The sequence below is a fragment of the Mastomys coucha genome, unplaced genomic scaffold (assembly GCF_008632895.1).
Source record: "Mastomys coucha isolate ucsf_1 unplaced genomic scaffold, UCSF_Mcou_1 pScaffold6, whole genome shotgun sequence".
Classification (NCBI taxonomy): Eukaryota; Metazoa; Chordata; class Mammalia; order Rodentia; family Muridae; genus Mastomys; species Mastomys coucha.
Window position 1 is genome coordinate 72554131 of NW_022196912.1, and position 7021 is coordinate 72561151.

Genomic DNA, 7021 nt, shown 5'->3' on the forward strand with positions numbered 1-7021 from the left:
AACTTGATTCCTTGATTTACAAAGCTTTTATTACTTACAGAAATTTACCTCTTTCACGTATTTTCAGTATCCAAAACCTTCCCAGTCTGGTATCAACACTGTCAGTCATGAGTGGCTAATGAACACTTGACATGTGATTGGTCCAAACTAAGATGTGATTTCAAGGATTTAGTATAACAGAGGGAAAATATATTTAATAATCTTATAAATATGAATTGAGTATTAAGATGATACCATATAGAAATATTTGAGTAAATTGTATTACTAAAATTAGGTTTATGGTTTTTATTTTACTTTGTATGTGTCTACTGGAAGTTTTAAAATTACATTTATGAGTTCCTTCCGGTCTCTCTGGGCTGGTGTCCTGAGCAGAAGTTGGATGCAAGCTCCACAGCCAGTCCCTCAACACCCAGAGGAAACTCCACTCCCAGGTGACCTGAAATGCCCAGGATCAGAGGTGAGGAGGATCCACCATCTGTCCCAACACTGGGAGTAACTGGGACCTGCAGGACCGGGCACACTGTCTACCTGCTTGAGAACTTTGAGTTTCTAGAATTTGGCGTCTCTTGTCTGCTGCCTTGTTTGCATTATGCATATACCTTGTGCCTGGAGATTTTCGGTTTCACTATTGCCTGCCTATAAATGTTCAAAATATCCCCAAGGAAATAGATGCCTTGATAACCCTACTTGGTGTCCATGTCTCTTTGTCCCCCTACTGTTTCATTTTCCAGGTCCGTATCTAACCTCCGGCTGAAGTGAACACAGACCCGAGTGGAGCTGCGGCTGGTTCCACTCAGATGGCGCCTGGGCGTGGGACTCAGATGCGGAGGAAATAGATAGAGGACACACTGTCTCTGACTAAATAAAAAAGGAAAAGAAGAAAAGGATGTATGCCATTCCACACGGTAGGTAATTGATGCTAGTGCTGGCCCTATTTGTAGAAGTTTTCCATGTAAGAAGGGTACGGGGCTAGGTTGAATTGGTACTGACCCGGTGCATGATTCACCTAGGGATTGACAGTGAGGATGGGGTCGAAGGTATCCAAAGTAACCATTTAGAACACACACAGACAAGCTACTCAGGACAAAGGGAGTTAGGGTAGAAAAAAAAGTTTGAGTTACTGAGCTGGGAGTCACAGGTAGGGACCATGAGGAGGAGAAAGGAGAGAGAAGGAACATAGAGGAGGAGAAGGCAGAGACAACAGATCTCCATTCATCGTGATGGAGCAGCAGCACGTGCCAGAGTGAAATGCCTCCCCAGGACAGAGACCCCTGGAGCAGAAATAATTCGCAGAATCTCAATCAGCAAGTCTTTGGGAAGCACAGTTGGGGTAATCGCCAGACTAGCCTTAGAGATTTAGATTAAGGGTCATCCCCCAGTAATTATGCAGTAACTATCATAGGTTGAGTCTCATTTATTTGAAGCCAGAAGATGGGTATAAGATTAATTGTAATATTCTACACAGCCCAGAGCATATGACAAAGAAAAGCTAATAGAAGAAAAGATTTCTTCTAACTCACAGCTTCAGGGTGACACCATCTTCCATCATCCATCATCCAACATCCATCATGGCAGAGAAGGCAGTGTGAATTGCTCTGTCACTGGTGTGAAAATGTATGGGAGCTCCTCAAATGGCCTACACTAGCAAGTGGAGAGAACTGGCCAGAACCAGACATAATCTTCATATGCCTGGCATTGGTACCTGCCAGCCAGGCCCTACCTCCTAAAAGATAGCTTTCAAACTAGTGCCACAAACCAGATACTGAGCGTTAAAAATGTGAGTCTGGGGGTGAGGGGGACAGCTCAGGATGAAGCTGTGTCTTAACAGTGTCCTCCTTCATGACGCTTCACAAGGAAACAGAGAGGACATTTACTCATCTCTGACACTCATTCTTGCCTATTTCACTTCATCTACTGTGGTAGATACTGTTTCTATTGCATTCTTTCCACTGAGTACGTTTGTTAAAATCAGTTTAGTTTTGATCCCCTTAGAATGATTTGTGAAAACTAGTTGCAAGAGAGAATTAGATGCATTCATCAGCCCAGTATTAAAAAGCCGTATGCAATCCAACTACTTCTTTTCCTGATTTCAGCCCCAGATCCTCCCTGAGGTCACTCTTGCTTGATTGTTTGACCTTAATTGTGACCCAACTATCCTTTTTGGAAAAAAAAACTACTCTCTCTTGATCTCTCAAAATTCAGAATTATACCTCCCTTTTAGCTTTCCCTGGCCAACCTGAAGCAAATGTTCTTTTGTCTCTAAAGCCCAACGGGTGTGGGGTAGGGGTGGGGGAAAACACTTCCAAAGACATATTCACACTTAGCCTCATGGTGTGCCTATTCGAGTACATGGCTCCCAACAGTGCCTCGAAGGATATGCATATTCCTTGGGTCAACTGTAGAGCCTACTGAACACCTGATACTCTTTTAATGAATGAAGAAATCTATGAACAAATGAGTCGTACATGCAATGAGAATTTTGCTTTGTTTAATTACAAAGACTTACAGATTTGACACAGAAAACTAGAGAGATGAGCAAAATCGCACCTCCACCATGTTTTGTTTATTTGTTTGTTTGTTTTTACTTTTTCTGCTTCATTTACTACAAATGGGATTTGTTTTGATGCCTAAAGAATGCATTTAGGATATGTATCAAGGTATATCAAGGAGGCGTTGGGATGCGAGGGATGATGCATGTATGGGGAAGATACTTCTATTTCACCAGAATGATGCTACTTGCCACAGAGCTTCTGGCACCATGTCTTAAAACTTCTCAGGGCACCAGACACCCCTGCAGACTGTATCTTGGGGACCTGCAAGGAAATTAGGTGATGCTGACTCTGAGAGACAGCAGGGTGACAAGCAGACAAGCTGTCACAGAGTCAGCCAGGAAAGTAAGATACTGGCATGCAAGCCAGCACATCTGACTGACCTTGAGCTGAAGGCACAGTCCTATGATGAGCACTAGTGACTATCTCAGACTCTCTCAGCAGAGTGAACTTTATAGACAAAGACAGAGGACACCTTCCCTGGACATGGTATTACATAATAGAGTCACTTTGTTAATTTGAGAGCATATATATATACATATATATACACACACACATATATACATACATACATATACATATATATACACATATACACATATATATACATATACACATATGTATATATATATATATATCATATATAAATTCTCTCACATTGTTATCTTGTTTTGATCAATATTATCAGGAAGAAATAGAACATGAGCATAAATGTAATTTTTTTAACTTTTATTGCATTATGATGAGAAAAGTTACATGATTTCAATTTATCTGAATTTGTTAACATTTAAAAACATATTTTAAGTGAATAGAATTAAATCACATTCTTGTTTCCCTTTTGTATCCCAACTCCTCCCAGAAACCCTCTTCAATAACTATAATATCTTTTTGTCATATTCCTTAAAATTTATAAAATATTATAACAATAAAAATAAGTATTATAAAAGTTGTTTGATATAAAGCAACAATCAATTTAATAGTCTTATGTAGACACTGAGGAAATAGCCAACCAATAACTGGCCCAACCTGAGACCCATCCCATGGGCAATCACTAACCCCTAACACTATCAATGACACTCTGTTATGCTTGCAGACAGGAACATGCTGTCCTCTGAGAGGCTCCACCCAGAAGATGACTCAGACTGATACAGACACCCACAGCCAAACAGTGGATGGAGCTTGGTTTTCTTGTGGGTCCCAAACAACAACTAGAATGGGGGCTTTCCCAAAAGCTGTTACCTGAATATGGGATATGTTCTTCTGGCTGGGCTGCCTTATCTGGCCTTAGCAGGAGAGGAAGCATCTAACCTTGCAGAGACTTTAAGTACTAAGGGACCCCCACCGGCTCAGAGGAGAAGGGAATTGGGGAAAGAATTCCTGGAGGGAGTAACCAAAAGGGGGTAAGAGAGTGGGATGTAGAGCGAATAAGTAACAACAACAACAACAACAATAGTAATAAAATTTTTAAAAAGGAGATATCTAAAACTTTTCCCAGGATAGGGTGGTTGGAATTCTGACCCATACAAATTCATTTTAATATTCTTTCATGTGAGCAGAGAGAAAACACCCTGAAGATAGTGCTTTTTTTTTTTCCATTAAAGTATTTATTTACGTGTGTATATATATGTCTGTTTATGTGTGTGTGCACAGGTGTATATTCCTATGAGTGCACACAGCAGCCAGAAGAGGGTGTCAAGTGCCGAGTGGAGTGTTCTCCTCTATCAGTCTCCATCTAATATTCTGTCACCCACCCTGGTGCTCATGTTTTCTTACTCAGGCTGGAAACCAGCAAGCACCTTTGCTTCATCTTCACTCTTCTTCCCACTCTAATGTTGGGTTATAGTCATCTGTGGGATGCCCAGCTTCTGACACGGGTGCTGGGATCTGAACTCTGTCCTTGTGACTGTGTGATAAGTGCTCTTACCTGACATGGCTCCCCTCCAGCCTACCTGGGCTTTTGATATGTAACATGTAAAGTTGTCTGGGACCATACTAATATGAGTAATTTCTGAATGGGCTTCAAACACTGCCATTTCTGACAAGATCCCTGCCATAGAATTTTGGCTTCTCTGAAACTCATGTTGAAATTTAACTCCCTTTATAACTATTTTAAGAGATGAGACCTTTGGATGAAAACTTTGGATACAAAAGCTTGTTTGTTGTTGTTGTTTTTATTTATTTATTTTTTTTGATTTTGGTCATGTGAAGCATCTGCTTCCCTCCCTTTGGAGGATACAGTGTGTCAAGTGCTAAGCCCACTGGGGTCCTGACCTTAGATTTTTCTAACTTTCAGAATTTAAAACCAATATATGTATATTTTAAATAAATTGCTATCTCAGGTATTCTGCTACAGTAGTGCAAAATGAATGAAGACAACTCTCTGGTATTTCAGCTGGCCTGCAGCACATACTTTAAGTAGAAAGAGTGGGCCAGTAGGAAAATCTGGCACAACAGGAGATCATAAAAGAGATGCATGGAATATTTGTATGAAGGTATAGCCATTTAATAGTCTTGATGTAGAGCCAAGATATTTTCTTTATGATGTAATCTGGATGAAGTGTGCCTTTAAGTTTCTACAATTCTAGGAATTTCCTGGTTTTATAGTTTTTCCAGTTTTAATAACAGAACTTTTAGTACCTAATTTACCAAGTGTACGCAAAACGACCAAATCTTCACAGAAGATTTCAACCCACATTTGGATCTCATATAATATTTAGTCAAATTATGAAATTATTGCAACAAATTATCCTGTACAAATAGGTTTGAAGAGCAATATATTAAATTCTTGGTAAGGTAAGTATCAAGGGATCCTGGCTTGTCCAGATTTGTTAGCTTTGAGCATCCATCTAACCTTGGGCTTTCCTTAGCGTGTTTTAAGATGCAGCATATGTTTGCCAGCAGATGGATAATGGGAGTTCAGACAGGGTGACTAAAAGACAACATAGGTTAAAGATTCATCTCTCTGAGAATTTGGATGTGTGCTTAGGGTTGATCAAAAGCTCAGAACAAAACAAGGCTCAATCTGAATGACACAATGTCCTTCCTTAGATATTGTATCTTGACTTTTCATGAGACATGAATATCAGCTGGTTCCACACTGTGTCCTCTGGCAAGACCTTTGGAAGAGAGCAGTCCTGAGAATCTCCTGGGAAATCTTCCTGGTTCAGAGTGAGCTACATGAATGATATCTACAGTCTAATAGTTCCAGAAGCCCCAGATGATGTGGAACACGGTGATTTTTAGTGAAATTAAGTCCATAGAATGTCTGGTCTGTACCAATAGCCACACTCACTGAGGCTGACTAACACACCCAGGCTCCCATGATTAAATAGTGGTGAACAAATGACAAAATAGAGCCAACTGTTTTCAGCAATACAGTTCAAGGATGACTGCCAAGAACATATAAACTGTTCCCACATATAGATAAGAAAACAAACCTAACTGCTCAAAGGGCAAAGTATATGGACTGATAATTTACTCAAGATGGTCTTAGAGAAATTAGATGGAGATGAGCAATTGGGTTAACAAAATAAAATAATAGGCATAATATCCAGTGTTGGTATGGTTGTGAGTCAGTAGACTCAACATACAACTGTACAGTGTACACTGATGATCCTTTTAAAGGACAATGCCACAAAACATGCATCCTGAACAACTCCCAAGTACCAGCATTGCTTACTGGGCCAGGAGTCAAACAGTAAAACACTAAATCCCTCTTCTCGTAAAACTCTCCTTTTAGTGGAGGGAGTTAAGGAATAAGAAAATAGGTTCTGGGTTGATAAAAAAAAACCAAAGCATAAAATTAAGCAAGACAAAGTAAAAGAACAAGAGAAAAAGGTGGGGTGCCATTTCACACAGAATAGTCAGGAACAGCTTCACATTTGACTATCTTCTTGCTATATTGGAAGAATATAATTACATGCATTTGAGGACCATTATGGATCATTATTTAAAATAACAAGTTAAAACATATCTTGGGGATAAACTCTTTATGCTAAAATGTCTGTGTTTACATACATGAATACATCTAATATGGTGTTTTAAACACATGGAAAGGCACCCAGGCTTACCTGACCAAACCTCTTAATGCAGGCTGACTCTGCCGTTGATTGTATAGACAGTCGTATGAAGAAGGAAGATGAAATGCTATATAACCAAGTTTTTTTAAACAAAAGGAAGGTTTATTTGACAAAATAAAATACTGGGGAGCATTATATTACTTACTTTTGTACCAGAGATAAAAAATCTGACAGGAACATGAGATTGATTTTGGATCCTGGTTTGAGAAGAGCTTGGTTCCTTGTGGCAAGGAAGGCGTGGTGGGCAACGGAGTTCAAAACAGCAGGACTATGTGGCACATGCTGATCAAATCATAGTAAACCAGGAGAGTGAGCAAGAGATGGGTGGAACCTTCAAAATTCCACCTCTAATACCAACTTATATCAGTTGGGCCCCACCTCCTAAAGGTTCTA

At 39.8% G+C, this 7021-nt stretch overlaps 1 long non-coding RNA gene across 1 annotated transcript; it reads left to right on the plus strand.

The window, feature by feature from the left end:
* Positions 1-404: 404 nt before the first annotated feature.
* Positions 405-3678, plus strand: LOC116080673. Its single transcript, XR_004114530.1, has 3 exons — positions 405-457; positions 732-905; positions 3643-3678. It is a non-coding gene; the product is annotated as an uncharacterized LOC116080673 (long non-coding RNA).
* The last annotated feature ends 3343 nt before the right edge of the window (positions 3679-7021 follow it).